We start from the raw sequence: 19,740 nt of genomic DNA, 5'->3' as shown, positions 1-19,740 counted from the left end.
TTAATCTTAGTAAATTATGTAATGCATTTCACCTTTGTGTTCCTTCTAGCTTAGTCTTAATTCTAAAATAATTATTTTTTAATTCTGATTTCTAAACATTGTTTCTATGTATTATTTCTGTAAGTATTTGAAGCTCATTTTTAATTCATACCTTACAGTGTTGATATATTTTTGAGTAAGTCTCCTTGGCATATTTTTCTTATCTATAAGGAAAGTATTCTGCTACTTGGTCTCTATTTCTTTATGGAAACTTTGTGTGGGATTTTTCCTAAATATTTTCCTCTTTCCTTTTTTTTAGTGTGAACGTAGTTTTCCTTAACTTTTAGTAGAAGGCTAGATTCGAAGTTCAGGTAACTTTTAATTTTACAGATATCCCTTTTCTATTGTTACTAGCTAGTTTAATAATATGCAGGGTTTTCTTCTGATGTTTCCAGGTTTTGCCCAATTTTAATTTTGACCTTTCTCTTTCTTAATCTTTATTTTCCTTATTCTGCTTCTATTTGGAATCCACTTGCAGCAGCTTCTCTTCCCTGTGGGTTCCTGTCATGGAAGTAAACCCTGCCAGAATATTTTAAAGAATATACATGGTTTAAGGTACTCCAGCCCCTTCAAACTTTAGTCTGGTACTGTTTTTCACCTACCACTGAAAAAAGTGCATCCTCTCCCTTTTTTATTTGCTGTCCTGAGCCTGGCCTGCCTTCTGCTTTCAGGCAATATCCACTGACAATTCAAGGACCTGCTATTCTCTGGTTCATCTGGTGTCCTGCTACTTCTCTCTCTTTTCCCTAAGCCAGATGTTGCTAACGTACAGCCACTCATGGCTTGCTGGTAATAACTTGTATTTTGTGGCTCCTCTGGATATCTCTGCACCTGGTTTTAATGAAAAGGGTGGCCATGGATGTGTGACTTTGCTATCTAGGCACTTTTCCTTTTTTTTATTTGGGGGTTTGGGAAGATCCAGAATCTATGTTTTTAATGCTGCCTCCATAGTTCTAGAAACCAATTTTCTAAAACCTAGGCATTTACCATTACTATGTTAACCTCTTAAGTGAGTAAAATAAAGATCACAGCTCAAATATTTATTGTATACATAACTGTATTGGAATGTGGGAAATCTAAGTAGGGGGTGAAATCTCTGAGTCAATTCTTATCAGACTCTAGATACATCCTTGTCTTTCCTGCTATAAACTTTGACGCTCCAGGTGACCCACCAAAGCTCTTACTGGATGAGGGAAACACTTCTTTACAACGGCTAATATGGTATAATGAAAATAGTATGTATGTGAAACCAAAGACACTGAAGTTTATATTCTTACTCTTTTAATGGCTATGAAAATGCAGGGGAAGTATCTATGTTTTAAAAGTATATATTTCCTTATCTGTGAAATGCATATAACTATATCTGTCTGTTAGCACATAGCACATTTTGAATAAATGTTAGCTTCCTTCTCCAAATTTCAGAATTTCCAACACTGTATAAAGATCAAAACTTTTAGGACCTTTCTTATTTATTTTTGTACTCAATAAGATGCAACTTACATGGTACCCTACTCAGATGTGTAACAAATTGTCCACTTGTTCCTAAAGAATTATTTGCTATTTTATAAACTGGAGTTATTTTTCCCTTTTTGGCTGGTATCAGTTTTGATTTGCCAAAAACTACTCAATTTAGGGAAGTATGGGAAAGGAAGAAAAGCAATGCAGAATTTGAAAAACTATCACACAGATTTAAGTTCATTTTACAGAACTGTCTTTGTCTACAGTCCAGGGCTAACCCAGAGGAAGGGATTTTTTTTTTTTTTAATCCCTCATGCAAATTGTCACATAACAAATTAAAAGCAGAATTCAACTTCTGTCAACTGCTAGAACTGGGGGCAGGAGGTTCTCAGCTAACTTTACAGAAGTTGTGGTTTGAGTTTTTTTAACGTACTATGAGCAGAAAATAGCATTTTCTCACTCCATGAAGTCACACCTCTCTTTGTCAATGGAATAGTTGATAAATCAGTGAAAACAGAATTAAATGTACAGTGAGCTATCCATCTGGTCACAGTGACACCCTCTAATTCAAGCCAAACAAAGTGTCTTTGAGGAAGTCTTTTTCTGAAGTACATTGGATTGACAACATTTTAAAGGGGTCCTTCCTTGTTCAGGAGAACATTACAGGACATTTGGAAAACAAACAAACAAACAAACAAACAACAAAAAAAAACAACAAAAATTTTGAACCAGACAAAAGAAGAATACACAAAGGGGAATATCTAGTTAGGTACCTTTAATCTGAGACAGCCGTGTTTGTATTTAAAGAATATGACTATTTTGTTACCCACAAAATGCTTTCGTAGTGTGCTTCTTTTTCTCATAACCAGACTTTTTGTGTGCTTACCCTTTTTTCCTAGCTATTTTGTTGATTTTAAGGAGCTCAAAGGAGAGGAGGAGGAGGAGCCAAAGAGAAGGAAACCAATAGCAAATTTAGGAACGTGAGAGAAAAGTCAGTGGTCAAGGGATTCAACGTTGGAGTCCGTCAGACCAGGACACTAAATCCAGATGGTCATTCATTAGCGGAACAATCCTGAGACAGTTGTGTAAACTCTGGAGGCTTCAGAAATAGATGTGATAATATCGGGTAAAATGATGGTCACAAGTAAGCACTCCTTAAAATTAATTATTTTATCAACCTTTGGTTTAAGGACTATGTTAGAATATTTTCTAATTTGGTAATATATTTTAAGTGATTTCATTCTTTTCTATGGTAACCCATCAACATAGAGTGAGTTTATATTATATTTAATGGTATATCTGGTGATATAGACTACGTGAAATTGTGATACCTACTTCTCTTTATAGTCAGATATAATAAGTCATTTGAAACACACATATTGTGTTCAGAAGAGAGTCCCTTGAATTTCTTGGCTTACATATGGCTATTAGATTTCCAGAACGAAGACTAAAATGCAACCCTTTGTGAGTTAATGAGGGAGTCCAGACAATAACCATTTCTGTGTACAGCTCTAGAGAAAAGATGGACCCATTTGCATAAAATGTTCTTTTCAGGGACAGAAGAGAAAAGAAAAGCTGGCTTAAGCTGGAGTCTCTAAAATCAGGTGTGCAGACGGAGTTGGGGTACAAGATATTGATTAGGGCTAAACATGTGTAACAGAAGGACAAAGGAAGAAGAGTTGGGAAGAAAAAGAAGGTGACAACTTGACCAAGTCTCTGTCAACTCAGTGGGGGTCTGAACCCCGAATTTCCCAGTTGTATCACCTATAATGGCTCATTTCACTTTTGCTTTGCTCAGTTACCAAATAATGGGCTGTCACAGAGCTATATTTTCTAAGCTAAAAAGAAGTAGTTAAACTAGATCCCATGAATTCTTTTAATGTCTATGACTCTGAAATAAATTCTGTCAGTGATATCTGTGTATGATTTTAGCCTCTTGCATGATAAAAAACATTTGCACAGTATATTTCTGTAAAAAATAGGAACAAATAAATAGATCTACCGCAACTATGCCTTCCACTTCCCGGATCACTGAGATGCACATTTATAAAGAAGACCACCTTTTAAATCGGTTTTTCCTCCCATTTCTTTACTTCAAGAGAACAACATTCTAGCAAGAGTTAGATAATGAAGTTGAAATCTAAAACAACAGCAAAATGGGACATCACATGAAGCTCCCTGGCATCTATCATGGAAGTGAGATCAGTTTCTGAATTTAGACAAACTTCAGGTGTTTCTAATTGAATGTTGAATAATAGAAACCCCCTGAGATTTTCCAGTTACCATCTGTTATTCAACAAATCATAGTAGAATGAGTATGTTCAAGCTCATTGAACATTGCTCTACTTTTGTCTTAAAAATTCTAGCAGCACCTTTATTATCAAATTTTCCCCATTCTTTCCTTACACAGGTAACTAGTGTTTTCCTGAATTTCTCAAATTCCCTATGACCTTTACCCCGTATTTCAGTGGCATTCCTCTCCCAAACGTGACAAGGGTATTCTCCTCTAGCACATTTTGATGGACAAGGCAATCCATTTTGTTGTCTAACCTCTATATCAAAGTGACAGAAGATTCACAGGTTTAACAACTGGAGAAATTTTCAATACATGAATGAGCTATACATCAACACTTCCATTAACAGTACTTAAGATCAATGTTCCTAAACATACCATTCTCAAATCAAGAGTTTATCATATGTCTTAACACGCTAGAGCCACAAAGTTTTTCTTATTCAAACTGCCTGTAACACAATTTGGAGTGAAACTTATTTGAGTAAAAGTTCAGATAATTTATTGGAAACCCCCAGCAAGTAGCTGAAGATAACCCCCTCCCACAAAATAAAATAAAATAAAATAAAATAAGTAAAATACTATAGATCTTTAAGGCTCTTGTAGGCAGCTACCCTAAATCCCAATGTTGCTTAGGAAATCCAGTGTTAGCTTGGGGAAGTAAAGGGTACAGGTGAAGAGCTCTCAATCACTCAGTCTAGCAGTTTAATCCTTGTTCCCATGCACCAGTCTTTCAAATAAAAAGTCAGCCAGAACTAAGACCTCACTTTAAAATTCTATCTTCTGACATAGCTCTTCAAAACACACTCACTGAACAAAAGGAATTCCTTTGATTTGATCATTAATAATTCTGTAAATATGTTATAAATCCGTAGCAGTCGTCAAACACATCATATTCCTTTGTATCCATCTAAACTGACACATAAAATAGCTAGCACGTGTTGTGCATTTATGAAATTGATGAGATGAAATGCAACTGCTTTAGTATTAAGTGGAAAAAAAAAACAAGCCACGTAATTTTCCGTTTGGTTATATGGTGGCATTATTCCTGAATTAATTACCTCAATATTTTTTGTTTCTTGTAGAATTATGCTTTAATTTTTGGTTAAAGTCATCGCTTGAGTAATCTGTATGCCAACATAATTTTTGGTCTTGTGGATTCATTTTTTATTGATGTAAAACAAAAACAAAGTAACTTATAGTTACTTTAAATCTAATCCAGAGTATTATTAAGAGCAGTAGTTGGTAATATTATAGAAAGACTATTTTCTAGAAGTATCCAACCCAAGATGCTCCATAGAATCTACTGAGTACTTTCGTGATGTCCAGAAAAAACAAAATTTCCTCAATTTCCAACATGTGTCTTCAGCACAAAAATAGTAAGCACAGTAGTGGTGATTAATGGACCTGGAGATTACTCCACTGATCAAGGCACTGGAATGAAGGGTGAATGGCACTGGTGGCCCTTAAAAATATAATGAAAAAAATAAGTGATTTGTATAGCTAGAAAACCTCCTGGGGTCCAGAAAGAGTATAGGGAGTCACTAGAGGAATCTGATCTTGTGTGTTCTCATAAGGGGGGATTTATTTCTGGGGGTGTAAGAGAAAAGGATATAGCTCTAATTTTATTGGTTTGTTAAAGTAGTCAATATATTCTTCATGAAATAAATATTGACTGTAACTTCAGGCAAAGTTGCATGGAAAATGATAGCTATGTTCGCACGTACTCCTACGAGTTGATTGCAAAACCTATCTGTTAGTTGTAGTGTCCAATCAACTGCACGTTCTCATGCATCGAGTTTGACAGAGGGTGAGGAGAAATTGATCTGTCTTTTGTTAGTTCATGTGGTAAGTCCCTGGTATTTCCCTGACAAATACATGAAGTTATTTCTTAATCAGACCACTGTCCGTGCACACTTTTCCTAGGTTGGATAATTAAACCGTTCATTTATTTGATGGAAACCGTCAGGCCAAGAAAATCAAATACAACAATTGAGACTTATCTATGATTTCATTACTTTTTATAGTGAGACAACTTAGCCAGATAATTTTGATTATAAACGACACTGGACATTTCCTGTTTTACTACTGCACCCAGATAAAACTATTGGATTGTGACTATTTCAATCTTTTTTTCTTGTGTTGTGGAGATACACTTGGCATTAATTTCAGGTTTCATCAGATCCTAAAAAGTGGATGTGCACAGAAGTGAATCTGATCAACTGACTCCCATTCACGTCATTGAAAAGTCACCTAAAACATACTGTGCTCATGGATCTAGACCCCTCATTTTTTCAATTATCTAAAATATTAAACTCATATCAAATAATAAGCTTTAATTTTGACTAATGGGGTTTGAAAGACTCTTAGTGTCTGTCCATGTAAATGAAACTAACAAAGGGATTCAATTCTTCATGTTACATGAAATTGATACCCAAATCAGTCCAGTGATTCTACAGTTCCAGTTTCCTACTTGGCTGTGAGATGCGAGATTTGACCTCTTTCTGGCATCTCTTTATTAGGAGCTGAAAATAGCAACTTAAGTTTAGCCCAGTAATAACAATACTTTGGAAAGCTGATTTTAACTGTGAAAACTTTACTTTTAGGAAAAGAAGGAAAGACAACTGGATGGGAAACGGTTTCTAATTTGCCCTGTTAATTGGCCAATCGACTGATAATTCTTTCTTAACACTCCTCAGAAATGGCAAAACTCGATACCATTACCAGTGACGTAGTTCTCTGAGTAGGCAACAGTATAACAGAAGCTAATTTCTCTACTAAAAAATAAAAAAATAAAATAAGGGGGACGCATATGTTTTTTGTGTTTTTGGCACAGGGAGGTGATGCTGGAAAGCTCTGGTTTCAGACGTTTTCCAAGTGACTTCTGTGCTGTTCCCCATCTGCATGTTTTCACTGTGTGTGTCTCCCTGGTGTGAAACTGATTAGTAGCAGCGTGAATCTGTCACCGAGAGTTACAGTGACTGGGATTTAGAGAGAATTCAGCTTCTTTTGGTGGATGGTGTACTGAGCCCACATACCCCTGCAAATGTAACCCAGGTCTGGAAATGATGTGGTTTGATGTGTCAAGGTCCTCAGGGACAGAATTTTTTTTGAGAAAAAACAAAACAAAACAAAACAAAAAAAAACGATTTCCATCCCCTAGTGGTCCTCCAACAAAGAATGAACAGGTCAGGGAGATTAAAATGCCCTTTGAGATGACCGTGAATATCTATAGGGCAGTATCTGAGGAAATAACAGGAAATGGAAGAAACTGCCCAGCAATAGCTTAAATGGTCACAGCTGTCATTTATTTGCATAACCCCAGCCCTTCTCAAAGTACATAATACTTCCAATTATTTGAGCTTAGGGGCCTTTACATGTTTCTTCTATCTGATATTACGATTTACTTGTAAAAATATATGGCGATGCTCCCTGCTAAGGGACAAGTTAGCTTAGATGGCAATGGAATCGACATCTAGCATTGACAATGGTAGGTCATTAGGTTCTAATAGTGTCTTTTTATAACTAAACAAAAATAACCAGGTATCTAGATAATTGTGTAGTAAATGTGCATTAAATCTATTTGATTTGGTGAGATAAAATCACTGGAAATATATATTTTAACAACTCTTAAATTTACTGATTTTTAATATATATGGTTGTCTCCATCAATATATTTACTTTGCTTTATAATTGGGATTTTTGTTTCTGGAGGGAAAAAAAAAAGAAGGGGATGGGGCTGTATTTCTTACCAAATAAACTATTTAATTCCGAAAATGTTTTTTATAAACACTCAAAAATTTTTATTTTTATTTGCATTGGTAGATATAGTAATATGGTCAATTTCAGCTAGTGGTTCAAAGAATAGAACAGATCCTTTTGACCTGAATAGCAAAAAATATGCCATATTTTGTTTTGAGAAGAAATATTTTCATCTTATTTGAAAATGATAAATGTACAACAGTTACAGTTCACACTGGTTGTTTACTAGTGATTTTACGCATATTGAACCCAAGAGAATCTGAGGCTGTAGTCTGGACATCAGTATCTTTTGGCAGCTACTCAACCAGGAGTGAGAAACACTGACCTAGCTCAAATGTTACTGTCTTTTTTTGATGCCCTCGTTTTACATACTCCCTCAACTCCTAAGCTGACATCCTTTTAGTCACTTCCCTATTATAATAACATTTTCCAGACAATTCTCTTTTATGGTACTTATCATACCTACATTGTATCAGAATTATTTATGCCCATGTCGTATTTCCCTTACTAGATTTTAAGACTATTCAGGTCTCAGATAGTCGGCCCTAACAGGATATGTTTGCAAATATGAAAATCAGGCAAACAAAGGAACAATCAGGCATTTTAAAACTGAAGAAAATAGAAGCATATGGTTTGCAAAACATAGATGATTTTTATGGGGTTCAGGGAAGGCCACCCTATAATAGTCCACTTTGAAATATTGTTTTGAATTAATGTCACTTAAGAAATAGCTGGTACAAGGACACTCTGACCTCCTTTATCTCCTAAATGTGGGAAATAAATCTCCCATGTGAAGGGTACCCTTCCCACATGTGGAGGGTAGAAGGCATCCTTATCAAGCGAGATAGGGAATTCAGGGCCAAAAAGGCTGTATAGACAAACCTTGTTACTTCTTCACTAATTTACTAGCCCAAACCCAAACCTCTTTATGTTGTCAATTCTTCACAAATGTATTGTTTTGTTATCTAAAAGGTATAACAACTGCCTGCTTTGGTGACTTCTCTGAGCCTCTTATTTATATGAGCTCCAGTATGACCAAATTATATTTGCTTTTCTCCTGTTAATCTGTTTTATGTCAATTTAATTACTCAGCCAGCCAAAGAACCTAGAAAGGAAGAAGAGAAAAATTTTCCTTTTCTACAGTTTCAATTGACCAAATCCAAGTATGTATGTGTGGACTCTGAAGAAAATAAAGGTGGGACTGGGAGACCATTTATAACTCCACATATAGCAATAAGCTCTACACGTTGAGAAGCTTCATGGAGACCACGTGGGTTTCTGGTCTTGCGAGGCTGGTGCCTGTGGAGAGGACGCAAGGAAGTGGTGGAGCTTAATTTTGCTCACTCATGTCAGTTTTGTCCCAAAGACTATAGTCCTGAAGGTTATACAGCATGCATGTATTACTGCTCAGCATGTGTGACAAACAGGATGCCCTTTGGATATTATGCTGTCCTATGCAAGAATGTAGAGTAAGAGACTATCATCTAATTTTACCCTCAAAGAAAGTGTGTGGTTGATATGGGGTCAATGTAGGGAGGGAAAAACAATAAACAGGAGCAAAAACTTAGCAACCAAGAAACTCAATGTGCTCACAGGTAACTCTCCAAACACTGCAGTTACTCAGCACCCCATCTTGAAATCTCTGCTCGACACCCTAAACCCATACAAAATAAACCAAATAGAATCCCTACTTCTATTGCCTGTAGTTCAGAGAAAAGTGTGATGTCTGTAATGTTGTGAATGTATTTGTGATTCCTTCCTTGTTCTTGGGGAGGAAAGGGAGACACCTCCCCCTGATGTCACTTTCTAAGTCAGCCATCTTCTATGATAACTTCCCCAGGAGTTGAAATGGCTGCCAGACACTGAGCCACCAAACACTATGTCGGGCGTGGAGGCTGTTCCCAGTGAGCCACTGGAAGTGGGACAGGAGGTGGTGACTTGGGTGGAGCTGTCAAGTCCTGCAGGGTCAGATTTGGTCAGGAAGTTTGCAACACACTGTGTTGCTGAGTCATGTCCTGCACTGACATTTGTCTCTGTGGCTCTTTAGAGAGATGCTCCCTCACGTTTTCTTCAGGTGCCTTCTTTGTGTCACACTTGAGTGTCTGATTTTTTTATCCGGCTATGAAATCCTCTGCCTCCAGCAGAGAACAATGCTGATCTTGTTAATATCACACAGACCTCTAAATCATATATGCTTTGGGGTGAAAGGGGAGCATAGTGCTCATAAAATTCTCACTTTCATAAGGAAAAAAAAAACAGGTATGTGATATAGCACATTTTTTTTTTTCTGGCCCTGGTTACATACCATGGAGTGCTGATGATGATACTTTAATACTTAGCATTTGCAAGCATGACTTTTTTTTTTTTTTTACCCTCAATGCCTGATTGTCATTTACTATTTATGTGTACTTTTGGGGATGTAGAAGGTGCTTATTCAAATACAACAAATCCTTTGTATTGAGTTAAAATAACTTAATGCTTTAGCCAGAATTATGGAGGACGAGATTGGTACTGAATGGCCAGAGAATATTGTCCCTGGTTTTATAAAGAAATATAGAATAAGATCATTAGCAAAAATGGTTTTATGTTAGGCCCACTTCTCTCCAATTTACCATTTAGTCTTCAAGTGATATATTTTATAAAGGTGAAAATCCTTTAAAAGTAATTCTAAGCTCTTTTATTCTTACAGTTAGTAAAAAAGAATAAAAAAGAAATATGTTAGGAGAAAAAGTAGATTCTCATAATATAAATGTGAATGTTTTAAATAATTTGTGAGACTAGTACATGGGTAGTAGTTTACTGTAATTATATGGCTTTTGGTTTCCTCAACCTTGTCTCTCTTCAATCATTTCAGTAAAAAGCAGAATTTACTATAAGGGAAAAATATGGTTTCCTGCATTTTCATTGCTAATCTGCTCTATTATCCAAAACCTAGCTTTTATGGCCCAGAGCAATAATTTTTATCTACCAAGGAAGCTTTAACTATGGATTACCACTGAATTTTTTTTCCTTTGATCAACTTCTGTAGACCCAGAAAAGTTTAAAACATCAGGGATCATGTTCATCTACACTACTTTTAGAGTTTCTGTATATTATGATTATAATTCAGACAGTTGTGTTACCATTAGCTGACTACAAATCATGTCAATTAAATGTTCCATTTTTTTTTCAGATTAAAATTCTATAAATTCTTTCCCTCCTTTGCACTTTACCAATAATTTGGAAGTTACTTTTGTTATATTTCTGTGATTTCTTTTTTCTTCCTCACCATCTCAATAGTCTAAAAGTCCAACTGCATCAAGAGCATACCAAAGGGTATTGAATGAATGTCTGAATGGTCTTTCCTTTTCCTTTAATTTGAAAAAAATTGAATATGCTGGGTGCATTCCTTGTGGAGTATCTTCCACAAGGAATGCACCCAGCATATTCAATTTTAGTAGCTGTGTTTTCTCTGCTCATTCACTTGCTCTCACTCACTCCTACATTCTCTCTCATTCTCCTTGTTTCCCTCTAGTTGGTAGCCAATATTTCAGGCTCCAGATGTTTAATTAGCTTCAGAAAAATGTTCAAAATGGAGCATGGCCTCTGCTGTGTATTTCACTGCTTCCTTTCTCATCTGGTTAGTTTTGCCTCTGTGTCTTTTTTTCAGCTGTTAAATGCTTAGTGGTTATACAATCAGGGAACCAGTATTGAAGAATGCTCGATAAAGAACCCAAATATGTACCTTTTAAAAAATAACATGTCCTTGCCATTTATTTGTCTTGAATCGGTTTTCTAAGGGTTGTGATAAAGGAGTGGACCATAAATCACGAGGTGTATCTTTACGGCATATTTGACCTCTGGAGGACACACACAGGGACCTGCCCTCTGAGGATGAAGGCAACAGCTCAGGTGGCCTTGGGCTCCTCCAGCCGGCACATGGGAAGGGCAGAGGAAGTCCTTGCAGTTTTCTCCAGTTGCTGTTCACCTGCCACAGGAGAGGGAAGATAATCCTGAAATGAGAGGATGTGCTGCCTCGAAAGAGGCCATCGAAATGGCACGACAAATGAGGCCATTTCTCTCCTCACGACCCTTCCACGGCTATGCGTTCGTTCTCCTGGGCTGTTCTCCCTCTTTTCATTCCTCCCGCATTGACATTTCTCTCCTCTGCTTCAGATCAGCTAATGAGCTTCCTTCTGGCTGCCCATGCCTTTGTCTCGCCTGTGGAGGTTTCGCTCATTTTCCATTTCTATTTTCTGACCATTCTTACCATTTCTTCATGCCATCACTGTCACTTGCATGATGAAACACGCTCACATACACAGGCACACACACACACACACACACACACACACACACACACACACACTTTATTTAGAGTCTAGAAGTATAGACATGAATTTATTCACATAATGTTGATTTCCATTTTCATTCGTTTGTTCACTATGAATATTTTGTTTTTAAGGAAGCTAGGTTTCATTATTTGTTTTTTTTTTTTTTTTTTAATGCAGAGTTTCAGATATTGGACTCAGAAAAATCAAGGTTTTTGGAAACAGATTAAATTGTGCCCTCAGGGCAGAATTTCATATATGTGAATGAAGCACAGGGCTGTTATTAATATTTTTGATAATTTCTCCTAAATGACCCAGTCCCAAAAATGTTTCTCTTGACCTCTTTGAATAATTTTCTCCCCTGCACTTTTGATTCCGGACTATTTTATGGACAGTGGCTCTGGTCCTGGACCTGCCCAGATGGCATCATCTCTTCACTGTCTTATGGGCCCCTGGCTGCACCCCGGCTCTGTTCTGACACCATCAATTGGGTTCTGTATCCTGTGGTTACTTTTTCAGCATTTTGACCCTGAACATTTTCTTGCATTATACTCTGGATCATTCATGAATAGGTTCAGCTTCCCAAAGGGGGAAAAAATAACTGAAGGGTTTATTTCCTAAATGAAGTCTGGGAATAGGCAATCCCGGGTTGGCATGGAAGCTTTAGGGCATCATCAGAGGCATGGCTCCTTGATGTTTCTGCTCTGTTACCCTCAGCACTTCCTCAGGGTTGCTGCATGTTCCAAGAAGGCTGCTTGAACGCTATTCATTACATCAGCATTCCAGGACACAGGTCACCGGTGGTAGGGGAGGTAAAGGGTATTCCCATTCCCTAAGTGAGATCTTTTTGAGAAACTTGCCGGATGTCCTGTCATACATCCATGTGCATATTCTTATCTGGAAGGCTGGGAAATGTCTCCTTCTAGACACACTGTGGTCATGTTTCTTTATTAAGGGAAAAGGGGAGAGTAGATAAGAGATGGCAACAAAGGTTATCTGACACAAATTATACTTTTATTTCAGGGCTGCCACAAAGAAATAAAGGAATGGGGCTCATTAAGGATCAAAAGGTATGGTTCGAACCATCCTTACACAGGAGATGGGACCGGGAGGGAGACCTGCTCTAGTTTGTACGGTGAAAGTTGTCTTGTACACACTTCCCTACTAAAGTGAGAAACAGGCTACCTCATCTTAATTCCTTCTGAGAGCAAAGTTAATCCCCACAAAGCATATTTTCAGAGACTAAATCCTTTTAGGAATACAGGTTATTTTCCTTCGAAAGTCTTTAATGTATATTGCAGTTTTTTTCTTTCTTTGTATTCTCTTCTTTTATCTTTTAAAGAGAGAATCTCTGTATTTTATTTCTTTTTAATAATTTGCAAACTCACTCCTGGGTCTCTTATTTTAGTGAGCTGACACAAGATGAGATCAGGGTGAGGGTGTGGATTCTACAGTTTTCAAGCCGGTATCCTGTGTTGAGAACTCTCTACTGAAGTCTTCACTGTGACAGATGGAAGCATCTTGTGGCTTCAGGGGACTACCCAGCAGCCACCCGTACCTCACTCTCCAAAGCCTGAAGTAAGACTTCCTATAAGCCGCTCAGAGGGAGAGATGGAGAGTTCCTGTTTGGTCTGTAGCAACTGTCTCCAGGTGACAGTCTTCCCTGGTAGCCTTTCTACCTACACTCTGAGAAGTCCTCAAGGTCACAGAATGCATGTGATACTTCCTGCCTGTCTGGAGTCTGTTGCCCTGAAGTCGGCTCTGTTGCTTGGAAGTCACTTAAGAAAAGTCCACTAGACGCCACCAGTACATATTCTAGGCTCCGTTTTCACTGCTGTCTGACATTTCCCTTCCCTTTTTCTTGGAGAGCTCTCTCTAAGGTGAGAGGGAGAAGCGCACCCAGAACGTTATTCTCCCTGGGATAGGCTCTACTGCTCCAGACAGTCTGACAGGGCACTCACTCTATATTAGTGTTGCTTGAATGCTTGACTCACTTTAGGGAAAGTACTAGAACTTTGTTACCCTCAGCACATCTTCAAGGTTGTTTTCCTACCCCTCACCAGATTCCATAGTCTTCAGCCTCATAGATTTACCAAGAACACCTTGTGAACTTGAATATGAGGAACCAAAGTCTTTAGAGGGTGAGACATGTTGGAAAACACCAGACATATTTATGGAAACTCCTCCCTGAAGCCCTCCCTCGGTGTAAAATATCCATCTCTGCCCTGTAAGCTTCTTAGTCCTCCACCAAATACCAGCCTGCCTTTCATAATTCTATTCTCAGTCTTAGAGCACTATGTCCATATGAATACTTACTTGTGTTAAGACTCTCCTGACCTCTGTTTTTTTCTCCCAATAGGATATATTTAGTTCAACACATGCTTTATGTCTCCTTGGTATATGGTATCACAACACAATGGGGAAAGGGTCACAGTCCCTTATGAAGGACATGTTACAAAGAGCAGCAAAAATACCAAGGCTTCTATATAATTTTCTTCAAAAAAATCAATAAGATGAAATCAAATTTAAAAGCATGATTCTCAGGGCTTCCAGTTCTAGTCAAAATAAAATAAGAACAAGATTTATCATACTACCTGAAACAACTATTAAACAGGACAAAATACATGAATCAATGGCTTTCAAGAAACTGGACATCAAGCTAAAAAAGGACAGTGAGCCTTGAGAGAAGCAGATGAGGTGATCTCTATGTTTGCCCTCGCTTCCTGCCAGGGAAGTTTCCAGGCTGTAGTGTGGGGAGGAGCGACCAGGCAGTGCCTGTTCTCAGCAGCCAGACTAAAGACCCCATACTGCATGGGACATTGGGTAAAGTATTGAGAAGGGTTTTGCCTCAGTAATGGGTAATTTGACACTAAACCAAATGCTGTTTGGATCCCCACATACTACATCTTAAAAGCAAGACCTGAAAAGATCAAATGGTTTCCAAGTAACTTAGCTATCCCCAAAGAAAGTACAAGAAAATTTTTAGGAATACAAGAATATTTAGTCCCCCAACAAGGTAAAATTCACAAAGTTTTGCATCCAATTATAAATTATCAGGCATAAAAAGACACAGAAAAAGACTATAATGAAGAGAAAAACCATCAATCAAAACTGACCCAGAAATGACCCATGACAGAATTAGTAGACAAAAACATGTAAACAGTAATTATGAATGTATTCCATATGTTTAAGAAGCTAGAGGAAAGACTGAACACATTAATGAGAGATGTGTGCAATTTTTGAAAGCTATGAATAGAATTGATAGAGATGAAAACTACAACATTTTTCTCTTCTTCCCTTCTAGGTTCTTTGGCTGGCCTAATAATTACATTGACATAAGACAGATTAACAGGAGAAAAGCAAATATAATTTTGTATGTACTAGAGCTCATACAAATATGAGACTCAGAGAAGTCACCAAAGCGGACAGCTTTTATACCTTTTAGATAAAGAAACTATACGTTTGTGAAGAATTGACAACACAAAGGGGTTTGGGCTTGGGCTACTAAATTAGTGAAGAAGTAACGAGGTTTGTTTATGCAGCCTTTTTGGCCCTGAATTCCCTATCTCGCGTGACAAGGATGCCTTCTACCCTCCACATGTGGGAAGGGTACCCTTCACATGGGAGATTTAGTTCCTCCTCTACAATTTCAATTGACCAAATCCAAGTATGTATGTGTGGACTATAAAGAAAATAAAGATGAGACTGGGGGACCACTTCATGGCATAACCCCATGTATAGCAATAAGCTCTACACAGAGAGAAGCTTCATGGAGACCACAGGTTTCTGATCTTGAGACGCTGGTGCCTGTGGAGGGGATGCAAGGATGTGGTGGAACTTAATTTTGCTCACTCATGTCAGTTTTGTCTCAAAGAACACGGTCCTGAAGGTTATGTAATACTCAGCGTGCATGTATTACTACTCAGCATGTGGGATAAACAGGGTATCATCTGGATTTGTTTCCTGCATTCAGGGGATAAAGGAAGTCTGAGTGTCCTCCTTGTATGTGGTATTTCTTAAGTAATATTAATTCAAAACATTTAATATTTCAAAGTGGTGTATTATAGTGTTTCTTACCCTGAATCCCATAAGAATCATCTATGTTTTTCAAAGCACATACCTCTATTTGGATATTATGCTGTCCTATGCAAGAATGTAGAGTAAGTGACTATTATCTAATTCAAAGAAAGTGCGTGGTTGATATGGGGTCAACGTAGGGAGGGAAAAACAATAAACAGGAGCAAAGACTGAGTAACAAGGAAACTCAATGTGCTCACAGGTAACTCTCCAAACACTGCAGTTACTCAGCACCCCATCTTGAAATCTCTACTCGACACCTTAAACCCATACAAAACAAACCAAATAGAACCCCAACTTCTATTGCCTGTAGTTCAGAGAAAAGTGTAACGTCTGTAATGTTGTGAATGTATTTGTATTTCTTCCTGGTTCTTGGTGAGGGAAGGGAGACACCTCCCCCTGATGTCACTTTCTAAGTCAGCCATCTTCTGTGATCACTTCCCCAGGGGTTGAAATGGCTGCCAGACACTGAGCCACCAAACACTATGTCGGGCGTGGAGGCTGTTCCCAGTGAGCCACTGGAAGTGGGACAGGAGGTGGTGACTTGGGTGGAGCTGTCAAGTCCTGCAGGATCAGATTTGGTCAGGAAGTTTGCACCACACTGTAACCAGGAAGGCTAAAGACTGTATGATTCCATTTATCAAATACCAGAATAGACAAAATAATCTGTATTTAGGAAATAAATGGATCAAGGGACGTGAGTCATTGGGAAGGGACGGCTGGCTTACAGTGGGCCAAGAGGAAAGTTTTGGGGGAGATGGATGGTATTATCTGAATGCTACGGTGGTATCTCTGGGTGGAAACATGTGCAGGTTATTGTAGGTCACTCATGCCTCCATGCACCTAACTGCAAAATGGGTAGCTGCATCTCACTTGAATCCTGCTCTTCTTTCCTAAGTGGGGAGAGACTAGAGGGCACAGTTACATCTCAGGAAACAGTGGACAGGCCTGTTGGAGCTGCTGAGACCACACTCTTTCCCATTATAGAATCTCCCCTGGCAGAGCTGACCCTCAGCAAGTGGCCATGCAGGCCTGGCTTATGTCACTCACTCATCTCAGGAACTCTATGCTCACACTTCATCAGAAAGCCTTTTCGCCAAACTGTGAAAATTTACTAATAGATTCCTCTCATCTTTGATTTTCATCGAAATCTTTCTGTCGGTTCCCTTTTTAGACAGTTGTTTTTCCTTGTCCTACTTTGTCTTTTACTTGTGGAAGAAAGTGCAATTTTAGTATCCACTATTTTATTTTTTTCCTCCCTGACCCCTTCATCTCTCTGCCCCCTTTCCTGCTTTAAATTTATTCTTCTTTTTTTCCATGCAATATCCTATGTAGCCTGTTATTTATCTTAAGCTAGCAATAATTTTCTATCTGCACTGGTAGATCCTCCATAAAATTTCCTCAGAAATAATATTTGATTATATCAACTTTTCATTCCTAGTGTGTATTCTTGTCTGTACACATCAGTGCTCTGCTTCTGAATCTATGCCAATGAGTGATACCTTTTTTATTTTACACTCTGTTGAAAAATGTCATCTTTGTTTAAAAAAAATACTTTTAGTCATATAAATACTTCATACATTCACACTTGTAAAATGGAGATAACTAAGCAATAACTAGGTGCGTCCTCTTTTGTTCAATACGCTATATTTTTGGACAGAAGGTTTATTTTAGAATCACTTTGCGATAATAATTTCATATTTATATTGTCAGTGACATCATACCACCAATTAAGTATATCTTCTTTATTGACAAACAATTGCAATAAGTCATTGGCCATCTTCAATCTCTTATTATATATATGTGTGTGTATATATATATATATATATATATACACACACAAAAAAAATTATACACACACATACACATACACACATACACAGAGGGTGCCAAAAAATGTATACAAGTGGACACTTTGGTCAACGTTGCTCAAGCAGTAGTTTGCCATAATCAGAAGTGTTTGGAAGCTGATGGGAACCACTTTGAGCACCTCGTGTAATTGCAGAAGTCAAACGTGACTTGTATTCATCTTTTGTTATCAGTATGTATTGAGCACTACAATTTTGATAGGTTTTTTTCTAATAATGTGTATACATTTTTTGGACCCTCTGTACATATACACAAAACATATACAAAAACATATTTATATAGATACACGTATGTACCTATATAAATATATATCACATATGTATATATACATATGGGTATATGAGTATATAACATATTCTTCATTGAAGGTATTAATGTAAGTTTAGCTGGCAGCTCATGTCTTTTTCCCTAGATAATTTTTCTAGAATGAATAATGAACAGATGTATTCTTACAGTTTGAATCGTATTGTATTAGTCAGGGTTATCCAGAAAACAGAACTAATAGGAAAGAAAGAAACTTATTTTAAGATGCTGGCTCACACTGTTATTGAGGCTGAGAAGTCCCACAGTCTGCTATTTGCCATCCGGACACCTCGGAAAACCACAAATATAGCTGGAGAGCTGTTGTTGTAGATTCTCGTTTGAGTCTGTGGGTCTGAGGACCAGGGAAGGCGAGGGCAGAAGATGGACGTTCCGCATGAACAGTGAGGCAGAGAGCAGACTGAAACAGCCTCCACGTTTTGTCCTGTGTGGGCCCTCAGTGAACTGGATGAGGCCCACAGGTGTTGGGGCGGACACTCTGCTTTACTCAGTCTATCCATTCACATGCTAGTTTCTTCTGGAAACACCCTCACACACAACCAGAGATAATATTTCACCAGATATTTGGGTATCCTGTGATCCACTCAAGGATAACATGTAAAATTAACTATCACATATATTGTTATTTATTGTTTATATACAGATCACTGCAAAAATGCCTCTGTGCGTCATCTCCACAAATGTTATCATTAAAAGTCTCAAAAAGAATGCCCGACATAAATATTTGCTGCCTTACCCTATACGTTGATCTTAGTGATGGATCTGTTTTGACTGGTCATATGTTCGGTTTGCTATTTTTTTCCCCCTCACATGTTATTTATTTCCACTCCTTAAAAATGAAAGGGAATTAATAGGCCCAGTGACTTAAAACATAAACCTTAGATATTTCCTTAAACAGAAATCCTCTTTGAATAAGTCTTTTGACAGATCCTCAAACATTTGTTTCTGTTCTTGTGACTAGGGATATTTTCCATTATGTTTAGGAATAATAATATCCGCAGACTTTTTTTTGAAATTTAGGTACAATAGTCACATGGTGTTTCTTCAGAACTGAGAAGGTTAATATTTATCTTTGCAAAAATAGGAACATTTTCATGCGGAAGAGATTTGCTGGGCAAATCGCAATGGAAACTAGAAGACAGTCACATATTATGAAAATGTCTGAAAGAAAAAAAAAGGAAGCATCTCTAGGAAGAATACAATACAATAGTTATAACCTATATATGTAAAAAAAGAAAGAGATTTCAGATTTGAAAATCAATAAAAAAATTCAGTGTATAAGTGCATAAAATATCACCAAGATTCATCAGATACTAATTAATTTGGTTGGTTCAGCAGAAAATGTCAGTGATGGTTCATTCTCTCTGCAGGAATGGATGGTACAGAGGTTCTAGGGAAGAGCAGAGCTACAATTGTTAGCCGTCCCAGGCAGCTACATTTTGTGGTTTCTGATAACTAAGAAATATTGCTTTTTCGAAGATCTGAGGGGGGTAGAAGTACAAATAAGATAACAGAACATTTAATTTGCAATCATCTCTTCCAGTATAGAAATCTCTAAACAATGGATGATGTCAACCTTCTGCTGCCTGTATGAATCTGGTCAAATCTTATGAA

The sequence above is a fragment of the Rhinolophus hipposideros genome (genome assembly GCF_964194185.1).
Source record: "Rhinolophus hipposideros genome assembly, chromosome: 17".
NCBI lineage: Eukaryota > Metazoa > Chordata > Mammalia > Chiroptera > Rhinolophidae > Rhinolophus > Rhinolophus hipposideros.
This window is presented reverse-complemented; position numbering follows the sequence as displayed.